The sequence below is a fragment of the Hesperophylax consimilis genome, chromosome 1, assembly GCF_061612785.1.
Source record: "Hesperophylax consimilis isolate HC1 chromosome 1, BYU_Hcon_1.0, whole genome shotgun sequence".
Lineage (NCBI taxonomy): Eukaryota > Metazoa > Arthropoda > Insecta > Trichoptera > Limnephilidae > Hesperophylax > Hesperophylax consimilis.
In genome coordinates, this window is record NC_142836.1 from 42789467 (window position 1) to 42808485 (window position 19019).

A 19019-nucleotide genomic window follows, 5' to 3' on the forward strand; every position below is an offset into this window, starting at 1 on the left:
TTCCTACAAAGTAAAATACGAATGTTTTATCACGACGTCTGAAAACGTGCTCATCAAAATCCTAATATTTTCACATTTCGTGATTATGTATTGTCAAGGCAAATGTAGGTGCATGAACACGTGTTCTGATATAAACGATATATTCCAAAATTACACGTCCTGTAATCCCGTTTTTTACCGGATTATAGATAATTTGAAGAGATTCTTAATAAATTAGCAATACTCATTTTCTCCGTGTATTATTCAAAATATGTTGTTTCTTGCATAAAGCTCATATTTTGTTTACGAAATAAAATTTAATATCAATGGTGTTAAAACGTAACGAGCCCAAACGTACTGCTAGATGATAATATTAAAATATGGACCGTTATTGTTTGCTCCGTCGAAAGTATAATAGTTTTAACGGGGCGGGGGCGGGGGCGGGGCCGGGGGCGGAAGAGTCCAACGGCGCCTCTAGCCGCCCACAGCCTTCTCACAGCTTCCGGTGGAACTCTCTGTTAATTATTTCAGATTAAAGTAAGAAAATTATTTAAAAGAATATCATTATAACAGCTTTAAACAGAAATTATTTTATTATAGGTACTGAATCATTTTCAGAAAATGTTTCCGGCTAATCCAACTTTTTTTAACGAAGTACTTAGTAAGTAGGTACATAATATATGTGACGGTTCCATGATAACTCAACACACTGACAATTCAACACACTTTTAAAAAGTGATATAAAGTCATTAGAAACGATGAAAAAAAAGTTTTTTAACCTAACCTAACCTATAAAACCCAGTTAATAAAGTTTTTGTTTCATCACTTTCCATGACTTTATATAACTTTTTAAAGATGTGATGAATTATCATTGTGATGATTTATCCGGTTACCATATGTGACACCAATTTGTATTACGTCTACCCGGAATAAGAGCAAAAATACGACGTTGTTCCACAGCCGATTACAGCTTTCGTGTCAATAAGCAGACAGTCACTAAAATGACATATGAACAAGAACCATCCAAATGTAAAAACAACAATGTTTCAATAGCAAATAATTTGTCCATCGAATTCGCTTGTATCTGCTTCCTTTTAAATTTGACGAATTTATTTTGGTTGTTAACGATGAGTTGATACGTATTTCAATACTTTGACATCACAATAACGTACATTATATAACACTTATTACGTTCACTCACTTCGAAGCCTTTAAATTTATCAAAGCGAAAGAAACTTTATTCATAACAATTCAGCTGTCATGTTGATCTTTCTTCTGCATTGGAATGGAGATTCTGGAAATGAAATGGAAAACACAAACTTGTGAATGACTGAAAGCATGAATGTGTTGGTTTTATCGATGTGATGATTCGATTTTATTAATAGCTGTTTTTATTTGGTACTTAAAAGGCCAATCTCGTTTATTTTATATCGCAGGTATAAATTGACGAGGTGTCGTCATTCCTGCAGTCGCCACGGGAGGTATGAAGCTGGCATATAACGTAATCTTCGACAGCTCAATATGCCGGCGATCACACTACCCTCCCCCCCTAATAAACCTCATGATGTATTTTCATCCAATGAAAAGTCTTCAACGTCTATGTAATAATATTGATAATATGCGCCGACAAATGGCGTAAATTCGACTTGAGCTCTTCTATTTTTTTTAAATTAAGTGATACCGCACAAGAGTCCCAACTGCTCCCAACCGTCTGGAACCAGTGGGACTATGGCATACCCAATTGGGGTATGATGTGAGGCTGAAGGTAGTGTGGAGGGGATGCAGATAGGAAGACGTTTGTGGGGAAGTACCTGGCTATTCGGATCTGGTCACCAAACACGGCCTAAGCCATTTCAAGCAACATTTCAATTCTGATGGTTTTCTTATACCTGGGCGATACTAAGAGTATCTTCCACCCTGGAACGGGCCGCAAATATACTATATATTATTATAATATATGGTATACTTGGGATTTGAAACCTCGACTTGCTTGTCAAAAGCCTTACCCCTCGACCACGGAGGCCGTCTAAGTGTGTTAAAGTTTCTCGTGTTCGTGCTAAGCGCTCTATGCTTACCGCTCAATGCTCGTGCTTGAGCTTGCACTCAATGCACTGCGGTCAGAATCCAATCTCATTGCTCGTGCTAAAACTCGTGCTCAGCACTCGTGCTAGAGCTCGTGATTGGTGTTCAGCGTGCACTAAAGCTCAGTGATCACTACCACTAGTGACAGTGACACAAGTGTTCGCTATTCCCACGTCTGCACACATTCACACCTCCCAGTTTCCTCCGAAGGCACATACGCCAACCCATATTTTCTGGCTGCCGCTGACACATAACACAATATTCTCTGACACAACACACTCTCATCATTCCGTCCATACAATCAAACTCACACCAGCGTTGATTCCTGTCCGGACACACACAGTAAACATTTCAGTATTGGCGCGCACGAAGTAAGGCGGCAAGTTTTTTTCCTCCGGGCAAAAAAACATTAATTCATTCGATTGACAACCTTTTACTCGGGGGTCTTATCTCCTCAGTTTGAGCGGCTGGGCTCAGTCCGTCCGTTCGCGGCTTTATTTCACTAGGAACGCACATCGAGTTTTGAATTATTTTAGTTATTCAGCTGTTCCAGAGCGGCGTGGTCCAAACTGTTGCACCTCTTGTGTTCTGTCGCGCTGTGTCTCGCTCTCACGAACTTACTGTCTCTCTCCTTGTGCGGTGTTTTCCTCCGTTTCCCGCGCGATCACTTTTAGTTTCCGTTTGTTTTGGAACAAACTCTCCGTTAAGTGGACCGGTTCGTTTCAAGTGTTTTGGTTTGCTAGTGAAGTTCGAAGTTCAAACAGTATTAAGGATTTACAGCAAAAAGACTGCCTCAGTCTGGATTACAATATTTACAAAAGGTAATAAAAAAATGATTATTTTTTATCTAATAAACAAAGAATCATTCTAAAGTATGTATAAAAAACCTCTAACCAACCACAATCCTCACTAAAACTAAGAAATTTTGATCAAGTCGTGCTGCAAAACGAAAAAACAAAACTTCACATAAAACATTTGTTGTTATGACTTTTACGGCATAAAACCTTCTGTCAGAACAGGGTTAGTTGACAGCTCGGAGCATTGACACGCCCCTCGCATAATGCGCCAGTGAGCGCAACTGAACCAAATTAATGACAGCACTGGACAAAGCATGTGAGTCCACTTCTCATTTGGCCTTAAATTCATAGTTGCATTAATATACCTACCGCTGCGAAGTAAAAAAGAATTTATTAATGTTTATGTTTCATGAACACGTGTTTTGTCCACTGCGCATGTCTGCCAATCTAATACTTCCTCAATAAGGGAATAATGTAGTTTAGGAAGTATGAGGGACGGGCCTCATCTGGTGACGAGATCTTTGCGACTCAATTGACTCCAATCAACTCAATTTAGCTTCGTCAAGCTTCGTTTCACCACTCTTGAAATAAACGTAATATAGTTTGTTACTAGTTCCGTTCCTTCAATTATGTTTAGCAAATAAGATACACGTATTATAATAACAAAAAGTAATATTATTGCTTGGTTAATTTTCATAGACCAATTTTAGTGAAATGTCACCTCAAGAGACGTTATCAAGCTACAAAATAACTTTATAAGTATTTTCAAGATATTTTTTGTTCAATGCACGGTTCTCATAGTATCCAATTAATTAATTATGTGTAGCCATCGGGGCAACATAGTAATGGCTACAGTAATTATTGTTTGGATGTAATAAATAACCATGTGAACACTTAAGGCGAAGCATAATGCCAAATCACTATTTTGATTAATCTTTATAACAAATTGGTGTACATTATGAATACCAAAAAATATGCTTTAGATATATTGAAGGTTTTTCTATCGTTTCGCTTGAGTAGAATACAAATAAAAAAATAAATTACTCAATAAAAAATATAAATGCAAACTACTAAAAAATATATTTTTTCAATAGAAATGTATGAACGCATAAAGGAAACTACTTTTAAAACATACAGTATTATAGCTAAGATTATCTGTGACAATTTCACTTGATTAAGTTTTTTGCTTTCTTATAAAATTATTTACAAAATAAATAAAAACCAGTTTTTCAGAAATCGATCGTTTCTAGACTCCGTTTGTCAAGCGATTTTAATGCCTATTACCTACAATATAAGTTATACCAAGAATATACAAATTTTTGGCTTTTAGCTTCCTCTTAATATCCAGATCTCACATTGAAGAAGAACCCCAGAACACGCTGCTATTTGACTTACATTAATATTTTAGAAAAATGTTTAGAAAATGCGATAAAGCAATAACAATTATTTATTTTTGAAGACATTTAGCAACGGGGTAATTTTTGTTTTTTATTTTGTGTTATTCACAGAGTGGTAGATGCTTTCAGTATCAATTTAGTTGAAGTAAACACTGACATTGTAAAATAATTGCAATTTGGAATCGAAATGTGGCGTTGCTTGAAATTGCTATACATATACGTGTTGACTATCTTCACGGGATGCCGTAGTCTCACTGGCTCCAGACTGATGGGAGCAGTTGCGACTTTTATACGGTACTCACATAAAAAACAATTTTACAGAAAATTTTAATTTTTAACAAATGGTTTTCGGGAAAGCCTTTGAAATCAGCTGAGCGACATTACTGGTTGAACCAACTAGTTTTTGATACTACCGCACATGTTGCCATAAAGGCTTAAAGAATGCACGGTTATTTTCCTCAATTAGAACAAACATTATACCTTAATGTTTATTATTAAGTAATAAAGTTAGGTGCAAGAGAACAAGAAGAAACAAAGATAGAAGAGGGAGGGGGAGGTAAACACGACAATTTACCGGTAGCATATAGCTATAAGATAAAGCTATTTATCGAATAATATTGTTTCCATCGTTTTTGCTGGGGGATTTCATTATGTAGTTGCAAATGTTTTGAAATTGTCAAGACTCTTCGCTTTGTTTGATATTGATATGAAAAATATTTATCACAACAGGTAAAAACTACATTTTTGGTGAAAAATATTTTTTGTATATTGTAAGTGTTATAATGGTTTTTATTGCTCAGAACATAAATATAATTCTATTGTTCTCTTTATGAGCATGAAAACCAATATTGCATATATACACTTTGAAATAAGGTTAGGATATTGACATGCAAAACACTACAAGAACGCCATATTTTCAATTTAATACGAACCAAAGTTTAATTTATGGATATCATAAGTTGGTGAGACCGATATTGTGCATTTGAGCTACATTTTTAACGTAGCGATCGCAATAACTCCTTTAACCTAGAGTTTCCCCTTCCTTACCCCTCCATTATCTGTTTATTTGTTGTTGCTTATCTGTCATTTGCACCTGATATACATTGATTTTGACTACCACATTTTCTCTCAACCATACTTTACTCGTATTATGTTGTATTATATCAAATAAGTATTATTTAAGTTTGAAAAATTCGACATTATTGGTGCTATTTTGTCGAAAAGGATTTCTAATTTTTTTTCGAAAATTAGATTTTTGTATGAAGATTTTCAGGAAATTTCAGTTTGGCCGTATACAATAACATCAATAAAGTAATTTTAAGCACCCAAAAGTCACGAGCCGCCACTGATTTTATCCACCATGTAGAAGTTAAACTTTGCAACGACTGAACATATCCCATAGTAATTGAAAAGACATTTATAGACGTAGTGTCACTTTGCAAACATTTTTACTGTTTGCATGACACTTTGTTAATATACGTAGAACTTGCATGCAAATAAAAAACACCTACGTACGTACTGCGCCTACAAAAGGGGAGATAATATACATTATCTGTCCGCACCCTACCCTGTGTCGTTCTTGTTGTACTGCCTTGTTTTACGATAGTGGCAATACAGACTTGCGAGAGGTGGTTTCAGTGACATCTTTTCATGCTTAGCATGTGTTCACACAGCAAATTCACCGTTTGGTGAATCATAGCCTTAGACGTTTTGAATATTAAAAATAGTACGTGTATAGACGTACTTTCAAATTGAACTTTTTACGCAACTGACGTGTATACACGTTCTGTCGAAAAACTTGTATTTTTTTTGTTTTTAATTGGTTAAATTAGTTATTTGGATACTATAATAGCCAGCGACATGATATAATTTAAAAAAATAACGTTTTAAAAACATTAAATTTAAAAAGTATGTATACGTATTTTGGTATACATACTTTTTGATAAATCAGAAAAGCAATGGAGCTTCACTAAGTCACTAGACCAGCATGCTGGTTTTGACAGTTGTTGTTTTAAGTGAGTGTCAATTAATTTAATGGCCACCGCGCGTCCCGTTGTTGTCTGGACAATTAACTTCGTAATATATGCCGAATAACTCAGGCGGTTTATTCTTCTGATTTAAATGTTATATTGAGGTGATCTGACCTTTCAGAAATGTTCACTTTTATGGCTTCGAGTGAGGTTGTCTGTTCTGTATACCAAATCTTACGCCATTTTACCAATCTAAAGTAAATTGAACTTTATCAGGCCAAGTTCAGATTGGGAACAAAACAAGCGTGCTCTTCTAGCCAATGCCAGCTATGGTTCATTTGTTATTTTTCTATGAATATGTCTCTTTAACTTTGTACAGATTCTTCAATTAAACATACACCAAGCTTACAAAAGCCAGTACTTACCTTATCAACAAAATAGACTTATTGATTGACTTCAGAATGCGAATTATGCAGTGGGTGTTATGTTCTACGTGTTTTATTCAATCGCATGAAAATATGAACGAAACAGTGGGATGCTTTTGAAAAATGCGTAAACTGTTAAATGCTAAATATCCTATGGACAGAATGACTCACCAAATAACCTTTACCGCAATATGTGAAGAAAGAACGGAAATACACTATGAGTATAGCTCAGGAAAATCAAATACTTAAGCCATAAAATGAACTATGATAAATTGCTTAAGTCGCGCAACTGGTCATCGAAGTAAAACTGCAGGAAAATGTACCTAAGTAGAAACAAAGAACTAACCGAAGATAACTCTTGGCTAAAGAACCAAGAATGGTACGGCTGTAGTACAAGTAAATAGTTTACGACGGCAGCCTCTAACGTAAAGATGGCTATATGATTGTATCCATCCATTTTACCCAAATGTTATCATTACTATAAATCATGTTTTTGAAAAAGTCAGGGGCTTTCTATAAATGGAAGGAAGGAACCGTCAATTTTAATAAAATCAGTTCTTTCTAGGATTCTGACCAAAGCAATAGTATGTGTGATTATGGATGTAGTAAGGATTGTTTGAAAGTCTGTTCACATCCTCTCCGTCCTTTGAACCCCTCTGGTGAGGTTAAATATTATCTTTAACTAGCGTTGCATCCGAAACGGCTTACGAATTACAACTTCAGATGAACATGAAAGTAAACTGTAAATAATTTAAACGACGCGAAATAAAAGGGTGTTTGTTGGAATTGGGCAATAGTATGTGTAGGAATAAAGAAGTTATGGAAAGAAGTAAAACAGGAAGACCACTACAATCACAATATAGTGAGATCCACCGCGATACCTCTATGTAATTATAGCCACAACAAAACTTAAGTAGTAGCTAAGTACTTAAAATGATGAACTTTCAAGATAGTCGCATTCAGTTTGCTACCAAGGTAGTCCCGATCCTCTTTCAAAACAAATGCACTCGAATTTGCATTATTTTTAAGCCATTGTTAGAAATTTCAAATATTTTTTTCCACCACGGTGATGGTTAAGGAAAGGTAGGAACTGGATAAACGACATCTCGGTAAGAACTAAGCAAATTATCATTTCAAAACCAAACACTATTGAACTAAACCATAAACTGTGCAACATGTGAACATTTTAAGCTGGATTGTTAACACGCATGCACTTCCCAATGCTAATTTTATAAATTTGTATTTATTTTTTTTAAGAAAGGCAAATATTCCCAGGTTACGATTAACCTGACAATATTTTAAAATCTCCTACTACCTTCACAGTAAGCGGAAAAAGTTGCTTGTGTCGTGATGGAAGACTTATCCAGCCGAGGAATTGAACACACTACTCTTGGGTGGGAACCAGACGCGATGCCAATTGAGCCACTGAACGGACAATCATTTTAACACTCTGTAATGTTCCAGAACCATAAATATATCAAGCATTCCACGTGACCAATTACTAATACAAATTTAAGATGGCGACAGCGCGGCGTGGGAATACACGAAGAAAAATTAGTACGGATTTTTTATTAAGATACTGTTAAAAATGTGACTGCATAACCATTTCCTAGTAAAATATTCAGAATATATTTGAACACGTGTTCACGCAGGTGGCCTTGTCCGAATAAATATAATAAACGAGATGCTAAAATATTATTGTTTTTAAGACCCTAGAATTTAAGGTGCCAAAAATGCTTAATATGTTACCCATTAATGTAAAAAATTGCGATTCCACAAATAGATTGAGATATATGCTGAAACAATGGTTACTAAATAGAGATAGTTTATATTAATTTAGGTGTGTTAATTGTATAGTTATAGTAATAATATTATTTTTGTATGTATGTAATTGATCATTAACATCCTGTTAACAAACTGCTTTATTGCAGTTTAACGGGATTGTAGCTTGAAAACCAATTAAAAAAAATAAAAATACATGTTCCGACTTTCTCATGACATATTCGTACTTTAGATATATTTTGTTATGAAATTTGTCAATTCATTCGTAATAGGCCTCTAGTCCTGTTTTTAACAGGAAAGCGATTAATTTGACTAGATTTTTGATAAATTAAAAATGTTTAATTTCAGTAAGTTTTCTCCGTGTACATCAGTCACGAGTTTTCATATTCTTTTAATAACCGGTGTTGTTTAAAAAGAAAAAAAAAACTGTTATTTTACACAAAACAGCGATGTTTTTTTAAAAGTGAAGTAAGAAAAGCGATGTTAGGTTCTATTATTAAACTTTATCATTATATAAAAAAACGTTATACAATGCTCCATTTTTAAAAACTGAAAAACACTCAAATGAATTTCTAAATAGTATAAAATAATGTCGGTATCCGCGTCTGTCTGTTTGTGCGCTCATTTAGAGAATTTCTTCCGGAAGGTTTACTTATAAATAATACATAAATATTATTTGGATAGAAAGTAGAGAAAAGTAGTCGATATTTTGTAATTAGTCGTAAAAAAACATTTTCCGTGCATTATTCACAACCTCAAAACCTTACTCGAAACCATTCACAATTCCGAGTAACGCCGGGTACACGTCCGATAGTATACAGTAATAAATCATTCAACACGGCTGCTAAGTAAACATTTTCATCGCAACACAATAATTAATCTTCCTAATAAAATCACAGTCAAACTAAATTCTTAGATTTAACGTAAATAATTGGATGTCAAGTCAAATCACAACATTGCGCGCTTTCGAAATTTTTTTAACCGATTATAACATTAGATAAACCTGTTGATGATTTATGAAACGAAAGAAATCAACATTCCCATTTATAACAAAGGTATTTGCATATTTCGTGATGATAAAATGGAAAAAATATATTCTTTCTGTGGAGTCGTTTTATTGAAAAATTCCCGCAAGGACCCAGTAGGTAATAATTTTGAAAAAATAACTCAAAACATGATCTAATCCATCCAAAAAATGTTTAGTACAGCTTACCACCTACATAACTGAAAACTTTTAATTGACAACTACCTAACTTGTAACTACTGACTTATGACCAGTTACTAAAGTCCATATGACAAAATGTTACCATGTAAGTATGTACTTAAGATTATGTAGGTTCTAATTATAGAACATTGTTTCGGCTTTAATTAATGTTAGTTATACTTCAACTTGATGTTGTAATGACGCATAAAGCAGCAAAAACCCTCGAACAGTCATGAAATTTGGAAAGCCTTTTCTTTGTGGAATTGAAAAGATGAACGATGTTTCTGCTCATGTCGAAAATTGAGCAATTTTTTTTCTCACACAATCTACATATCTGCCCTGATGATGGACACTGTAACACTGTCCGAAACTTCGTCTAAAGAAGGAATAAGAGCAGCAAGGCATAATAACCGAAAAATTAATCACGATAAGGCATAAAAGTCTCATCTTGTACACGGAGAAAAATGTGTATTGCTTATTTATTAAGAATCTCTTAAAGTTATTTGTAATCCGGCTAAAAACGGGATTGCAGGCTGTTTCATTTCTAATGACGAAATGCGAAATTATTATGATTTTTATGAACGAGTATTCCGACACCATATTCGTATTAAACTAAAAGATTATCAGGAAACCTATTAATTTATTAGTTAATGGCGTGCAATCTCGTTTTTAACTAGATTCCCAATAATTTTGAAAAGATAACATAATAAATTAGAAAAACTCATTTTTCTCTGTGTACCTCCAAGGAAAAACGGTGTTTAAATTTACTGAAAGAAGCGTTTTTAAGGCTGAAAATTAATAGAATTTGCAATGAAATTAAATATACCTACTCAATTATCTGACAGCAAAAAATATCCTCTTTCGTGTAATGTTTGGAGGTCTCACATTATCTTGAATAGGCTGTTGAAGGAAGGTTGCACAAGTGTTCACCTCACTGATCAGTGCGCAGTAGGTACTGACCAGGTGACCAGTGACCCCTCGGGGCCCCAAGCCCAAGGTGGCTGCGGAGAACTATTGACACTTGCTGTTAGTGTGCACGAGCTTGTTCTCAGTGTTCTCTAGAATCTCTAGTGTTCAGTGTTTGCCTTCAGTTCATTGCTCACGCAGCATTGTGTTGCCAGGGGAGCTCAACTGCTCAACGTCTCGTTGGGTTGTATTACTGAATACTCCTCGAAATTACTACATTTCTACCGCAGACCAGTGAAAAATAACGATTGAAATATACATATTAGCTTTAGCACACGGAAAAAGTTGTTACTATTAAAAAAGTGACATCATGCTAAGTTCCTGATGAAATATTAGTCATTCAGAATATATCAAGAACACGTGTTCTTTTCCGAATAGATATCATGACGGCATGCTACAATATAAGTATGTCAGTATCAATATTAGTATTTGTATGAACACGTTTTCCGCCGTCCGCATAAAACATTTGATTTTGAATGATACTTTGTTACGAACTCTTTCAATTCATTCGTGGTAGGTCCGCAATCCTATTTTTAACAGGAAAGCGAAAAATTTGACCAGATTTTTAATAAATTAACATTATTTCATACCAATAAGTTTTCTCCGTGCAGACCCTCAAATAATCAGGAATTCTGACTTTACTTGTCTGGATTAACCCTAAGGAATTTAAAGAAAAGAATTATACATTTCAAATAAAGAATTAAATAAAATAAATAGGTACTTTGTCGCTTGTCTGAATTCCTGATAGATTCCAATTTTGAAAATGACAATTAAACAATTTTCTGTTCAAATATTATATTATAAGTAAGTAATTTATCGCTTGTCTGAATTCTTGACACGGTAAATGAAGTTATGATACAAAATAAGTATGTTTGATTAGTGATGGGCATGTTCGAAACATTTTTGTTTATAATTACGTGATATATTTGGATGTTGAAAAAAACAATACGATACTCACCTTGGTGTGTTAATTGAATCCTTTGCAACGTTATTTTTCATTATTATAATTGTTGCATTTTTACGATCACACGATATTATGAATTTTCATCTTCGATACCACTGGATAAACCGATAGAAATGTTCTGTTTAGTAAAAAAAAAAATATATATATATTCTAGTTTGAGTTGGTAAAAAAATTCAGATGTCTGAAATCTTTCTTGAATAGACAATCAATTTTATTGGTCTGTTTAAATAAAATTTTAAGTTTATTAAAATCCTGTTAAAAACGTGATAACATTACATTTCCTAAATACTTCTAGTTGTTTCATAACATATCGTCACACGTGTTCATGTGGCTGCGCTTATCCTGCTATTACATAATGACGGAACGGGAAAATATTTGTATATTTATGAACACGTTTTTCAACATCCGCATACACATACGTGTTTTACTGATAACTTGTTAGGAAATCTGTCAATTTGTTCGTTAAAGGCAGAGGAATACGAATAATTTGACCAGATTTTAAAAAATTACCAATATTTTATATCAGTAAGTTTTCTTCATGTAGGTGGTAAGTTTTTGTGATGCAGCTACCTAATGTTAAATTGTTTTAGTTCTAAACAAAATGCCAGTAAAATGACATATTTTCGCTCTAGGGTATTTTTCCCCAATCAATATTAATTGATCGTGTAATGTTATATGCGAGAATGTAAGCCGTTTGTTATGGGAGCATCACTGTAGTTTTTAGTACTACAGAAAAATGTTTAAATGGCCTGGCTTACCACTTATCACAAATGATTTCCTGGAAAATCATCGTCCTAAATTTTTTGCACCTGGGCAATACTTAATAATTTTCCTGGTGACGCAAGCTAACAAATTATGTTTGGTTTTATGATTATTAGCAGGGACGTGCCGTGGCATTATACTACATGAACTGTTAAAAACAATGAGACAATTGAAGCTGTATTATCTGAATAAGAAAAATCCAAATTTTTAGCATTCAGGTCGCAATTTTTTTTGAAAATAACTGTGTTGTACTTTTGGTGACAAAAATTTTTCGTGTAATCTCCGAATTTGAAGCTTACCAACTAATTTTAAGGAGATGTGCGCACATCCACGGCTTTTATCCAAGCATCTGCAAGCTGACGAGAAATTGAAAAAAAATCAGTTGTACGTTTGCGTTTTAATTCTTTTTTATTTGTATTTTTCATTTCGCTTCTTTTTTCTAAATATTCGATGAATCTATAGACAACTGTACTCCCCTGACTTTTTTAAAATTACGAACGTGATGTTTTTTGCGTTAATCTCACGAGTTATCTATACAACACATTTCAATAAATATACAAAAAACTTGTCAACACTCCTTAATACATGTGCACATTTCAGAGAAGTAACGTCCTTCATCCTCTCTGTTTCAGATGTGTAAAGTGTACATACAGTATATTAGGTAGGTATTCTACTAGACAGGGCGTGCTTGGAATGAATATTTAAATGTAGTACCATAGACCGTTCACGATTACCAATATGAAAATAACTCATATTGTAAGGCATAATAGAAATTAAATTTGTTTTCAGCAAATATTCAAAACGCCTTTACATTAATATTTACTTACGTCGTATATTATTATTTTACTTATTGAACGCCCGTTGGGTTTTTGCAGATATAATTAATACTAGTTATAATTATACATAATGCAGAAATATAAGTACCTACTCAAAATAAATATCGGTAGTTACAATAATTAATTTTTATTTGAAAAAAAACATTTATATATATATTGTGAATGTTATGTTATTATTTCACAAGTTTCAGAAAGTTTTTTTTATTTTTTTTTTATAATGGAAAAAATAATTAATTTTCATTTTGTCATGTAAATTTGTTACTTGAGAATAAAATAAAAAAAAAAAACAATTTTGTGTTTCTCGCTAAAAAAACGGAACTGTGTCATGACATTTTGCGCAGCATTTTCTGGCTGCAATTTCTAGATCAACGTAAACAAGATATGAAGTATTAATTTATTTAACTATAAAAAATTAGGGAAGTAGCCAACTGTACAATTTTTTTTGACTGTTTAAATTAGAAGACAGAATATGAAAAGTCGGATAGTAACATAGTAGTTCATTTATTTTTGTGTGTATTGTATTGGATGACGTAGGCAGAAACTTAAACATTGAACAGTTAAGTTTTACACCAAATAACATACATTATACAAAAAACATATTGGTAAACTTGATGGCTTTTCGCTAATTGGGCAACTGCTCTAAAATACTGAGTTTTGTTATATTACTGTGAACAGGACTAAGCGTATTGTTGATTACTCTGACTTGACAGCTCGCAACAGTCGCAACGCTGAATGAAAATTAATTAATACAACCGTTTAACCCTTCAGGACTCTGACATATTGGCCGTTAAAATTCTTAAAGAAGCTCTTGTATGTGTATTTCAGCTTCTCAATAAAATCAATATAAATGGAATATTTCTGAATGTATCCAAACACTAAAAACTCTTTTTGAAAGGTGATAAAATACACTTTCAAATATTTTTATATGAAATAAACATATAATTTTTGAGATATTAATTATTTTAATGCAGAAATAAAAAAGTTTTTAAAATACCTCGCCTCATGTTTTTTCGTCTAAACACCGAACTAAAATTACTGATAACAAAAAATACAAACATTTTAGCAAAAAAATGTATTCTTAAAATTATAACCACCTCACTTTATTGCCATTTCGTATAAAAATAATTAATTAAAAATTCACAAAACTTCATACATTTTCTCTTAAATTATGGTCGGAACCTTTGATTTGATAGAGGTATACTTCTTTTAATTATTCTGACGTTAACTGCTATATTTGAATATAAAGCTTGGTGTTTTCTCTTCTTAACGCCTTTTAGTTCATATTTTTAACTATGACGGTAAGGGAGACACAACAATTTCTATGAGATCATATGAGCTTGAACAAAAAAGCGAACAAATTGACTATATGGGTAAAAGCTGTTGGTTCCCGAAACCGAACAAATTAGCCTGAAGAGTTAATTGTTTAATACAAATTAGATTTTTTTGAATATTTGTTTTCAAAGCTTTGGGAAATATCTTTGGGATTTTAAAAATAGTTTAAAGTAAGTACATGAAAATGTAATTTTATTCAAACACCGTTTTTTCTAAATAGTATCGGGCATATATATGTATTGTAAATATACCTATGTGAAGGCGATAAGTCTTCGTTTGGGAGAAACCGGCAGTATACTTACAGTGTAATATATCCCGCATACGGTGCTATAATCAATATGGGCCGTGCGACGCCCTAGTGCTCGAGCCATTATACCATAAAGTGCGACTTTTATCTGTATACTGATCTGTGTGTAATGCGAGACAATGACGTCCCACCCAGTGGTATTTACGTCTGTAGCTGTTTTTATCAAACGTAGATGATGGTATTTTACATTATTTCATCCAATTTCACAAATTGATGAAATTCGCAACAGTTTTACGTTTGCGCAATCATATAAAATGAAAGAATTCGACTTGCATAGTTGTTATTTTAAATGGAAACTACAAAGGATCGTAGCCAGATATGGAAATAGTATCATAATAATAATATTGATGAAGAGAATAAATCAGGGCCTGTCTCATCATTGTGGATGCTGTTTTGAGGGTCTTTTAAGGAAAGAAAGTTGAGGATGTTCAAAGAGAGAAAGAAAGGGTATGAGGAGTGGGTAGGATTCTGGAGAAGTGACGGACGTATGAATTCATCTCTCCCACTGTGGTGCCAGGGGATGGGTCGAGAGAATCTGCCTGGAGAGGTCAACCTGGTGCGTGGATCTGTTGTGGTCGGTCAGTATCTTTTTAGAAAGAGAGATAAATAAAATTAAAGTTTTCATTGGAAACATCAAAGGATGCAATTAGTGTTTTGTAGGTGAGTTTTAGTGAAGCAGACAAAAATATGGAAGCAAAATGACAAAGTTTGAGAATTATTGAATAGATTTCTCTGGTTTTCTCGGGGTGGTGGTTGGTTGCCGTGAATGGTTGGGGATGGTTGTGGATAGGGTGACAGACCCTCCTCTTCCTCTTCTCCTCCCCACTATCCCGGCTGCTCCCCGGCACTTCCCCGATGACTTCCTGCGACGGTCGCGCCACAAGGGAAGCGTCATATACTGCGGCGGGCGCATTTTATGGACAATTAAAGAATGCGTGGTTTTTAATTAAAGTTAATGAAATAATTCGAAATGTTTTGTGGGAATTTTGAAACTGTTAAATTTTTACATATTCTAATAATATAAAATTATTAATGCGTCAATGATGAGTTCGTCGATACTCGTGTATTCGTCGATAGTCTCTATGTGCCGTACGTTCATTACCGTATCTGGACATTTTCGCATTTGTACATTGCGTTTTTGCCGTGTCCTGCGATTTTAATTAGTTTTTTCATAGTTACGTGTGGTAGAATATCGAAAAGTTAATATATTTTAACGTGCGAATTTATCAATTTATTTTATTTGGTCAGTGAAATACGACTGTCGAACCTGTATATATTTTTAATTAATTATTTAGGTCAAAAGGAATTGTATTTGTATCATGAACCAATTGTAGGTAGGTACATTCAATTAAACAAAGTCTAATTTCGTATTTGATTTTAGGTATGTAAGATAAGTTTTGTGCTGTCTTGCCTAATATATTTTTGGAAAATATACATTTTTAACATAAATTTAGACAACATTGAAAAAAATCAAGTCAAACATTTCTAGTAAAGAATTCATTAGGTCTATTCTGTGACCATATTTATTTTATTTTTTATCGACCTTTTTGGAGGCCATTACTCAAGAATTGTTTATTACTATATGTCATCACTACCACTCTCCCTCTAGCACACGTAATTGAGGGTAAGAGAGAAATATTATAGCTTCTTGTGACACTTCCAAATATAATCTCTATAGGGCACGCTAAAAAACTCTTGATGCGTTTAGCGTTGTCTGACACAGGCATTACGCCTCGGTAATATACCGTTCAGAAACAAACATTGCATTAATGTCTTAATGACGAAAATGGTAGAATTTCTTCATGGATAGAACAGTGCAATTCATGTTTGGAACTCACGTAAACAAATATTTTTGTTAATGTGATGGTGTAAATATTGTGGTGAAACTATTTTGTTTCACGGCATCCCGCAAGGTTCCGACTTGGTCTCCAAAGGGAAATCCATTGTTCCACCGTCGAAGCGCTGATGACGTGGCAATGGGTACCACCCTCCCTCTACGCGATACCTTCCAGGTGTCTCGTATATTACGGGCCCCTGCCTCGGATCGAACGCTCGGAGATGTGTCGGAGGGCGATAAAGCTGTGAATGGCTGGAACATGGCGGAAGGCGTCAAAGCGGCTACATAACGTGCCGAGCCATACTGTAAATCGACTGAATCTTCCGTTGTATCTTCTATGATATATTAGATATTCATACATTTTAAAAGCATCTCTTTACGTTAGGTACTTACCGCTTTACACCTTTGTAACTCTTTTCTACAAACATTTGAATAAATAAAATAATTAAAACACTTTGTTTTTACCACGATAATCTTTATTTTTTATATAAAGTCAACATGTTTCGAGAACGATGTTCTCTTCATCAGGACAATTAATGTACTAAAAACTTAATTGTCAAGTGTATAGAGACAGGTGTGGGTACAAAAGGAAGAAGTGTGAGGGGGGGAGGGGGGGGGGAGGGGGGCTGAGGGGGGGGGGTGAGAGGTGGAAAGGTAGGTTTTGATTATTTCATCAAAGTGTTTTAATTATTTTATTAATAAAATGGTGCCACAAAGTGAATTTGCAAAATTTGAAGATTTGAATAAATGTTCAATTATTTGCATTTTCTTATATTTATGTATGTATAATTTTTTTAGTACGCATACTTATATTTAAGTATTTACTATTTTTTAGTATGCATACTGTATATTTAGGTATGTACTAATTTTTAGTACGCATACTCTATATTTAGGTATATACTATTTTTTAGTACGCATACAGTACCTATAGGTAATTTTTAGTACGCATACTGTATATTCTGATTTTTTTAAATATTAACATACAGGAGGCCCCGAAGAAAATAATTTCCCTTAAGGCCTACGTCATATTTGAGGATGTTGTGTGGGGGTCTTTTTTAAGGAAAGGAAGGAGAGGAAGTTCTGAGAAGGAAAAAAGGTATGAGGGGTGGGTAGGAATCTAGGGATCAGTGTGTCTAAGAGTGGGGCGTATCCTCCTGCTGCGGCGTAAGGCGTTGAGTCGAGAGATCTGTGGGAGAGGTCAAAGGGTCACCCCAAACCAGCCTCTCCCGATCTGGCACGCCACGTAGCTGGTGGGCAGACGCTTCCTGAGTACAGCTCCCCCGATGTACCCGGGCACCCCTGCTAAATCAACAAACGTAGCGAACCACTACGGGTGACCTATGGCAGAGGTGTTAGCTATGCAATCAAAGATATTAGAAGAACGAGATGTGCTATGATCAGTTCATACTGTGTGGAATTGTTTTGCCCAGTGTCGCCGGTTTTGTTCACCAATACTACTGCACATCTTCGCTTACGCTAAGGACGTATCGTTTCAGTTGGCACTAATACATAGAACAGATTTCTGTGCGTACACGTCCCGATAGTATTCAAAGTACCCTAATTAGGTAGTACTCCGCCTACGGTCCGGCGGCCAACATACCATATCTCGTTCTTCTAACATCTTTGTATGCAATAAATGGTTCCTGGGGCGGCGGTACTTAAACCCTCCCAATTTGATGAAGAAACCATTGGTTTGGAAACACGTTGTTAACTAACTAGGTTAAAACATACGAGACAAATTCTAGCAAGTAATATTTGTACGGTGAGCAATGCCCTTGATGTGATTTTCCACAAAAACGGCCTTTTCAAATTAATATCATATGGAATATTTTCATAGACTATAAATACCGTTAAAAATGTAAGGAAGATTTAGGTCGGGTTGTTTGACAGAATTCGAACAATTCATCAAATTAGATGATTCAACCTTCACAAAATTTGAAAATCATAGTTCGAAAAGTTCGCTACGTTTGGTGACTTAGCAGGGGTGCCCGGGTACATCAGGGGAGCTGTATTCAGGTTTTCAGGTATTGCAGCTATAATTAATTCACTGAGTGCAGCAAAGAGACGCCCACGCGTACCCAATTTCTACCGATTTATAACAAGTTTTTCGTTTACTCTTTAAGTTTTTAGGTTAAAATTTTTTTTTTTTGAAGTATGCCGAAACGTTAATTATATGAAATTCCCTCAATAGAAAAAATCGCAAAGTAAGCTCCGAAAATTATTCTAAACACGTTTTTTCTGTTATTTAATATGTTATAGGCATGAAATTTACAGTGTATCTTTAAATGCAATTAATAAATTTTTCGAGAGATTTCATTAAATATTTTCACCATTTTCGCAATTATTATATTTTTTTTATATTTACGCGCTCCCTCTAAT

General features: G+C 34.3%; 1 protein-coding gene across 6 annotated transcripts in view; it reads left to right on the plus strand.

Moving 5' to 3' along the window:
* heph (polypyrimidine tract-binding protein 1 heph) overlaps nt 1–19019 on the plus strand; it is a 919983-nt gene that overhangs the window by 52717 nt on the left and 848247 nt on the right. For 5 of the 6 annotated variants that reach the window (XM_089634321.1, XM_089634359.1, XM_089634348.1 and 2 more), the window contains exon 1: nt 2620–2882. The exons of the other annotated variant lie outside the window; for it this stretch is intronic. The gene's annotated coding sequence lies outside the window, so the exon portion shown is untranslated. Of the gene's footprint in view, nt 1–2619; nt 2883–19019 lie in introns of those variants that run through there. 6 annotated transcript variants of the gene reach the window in all.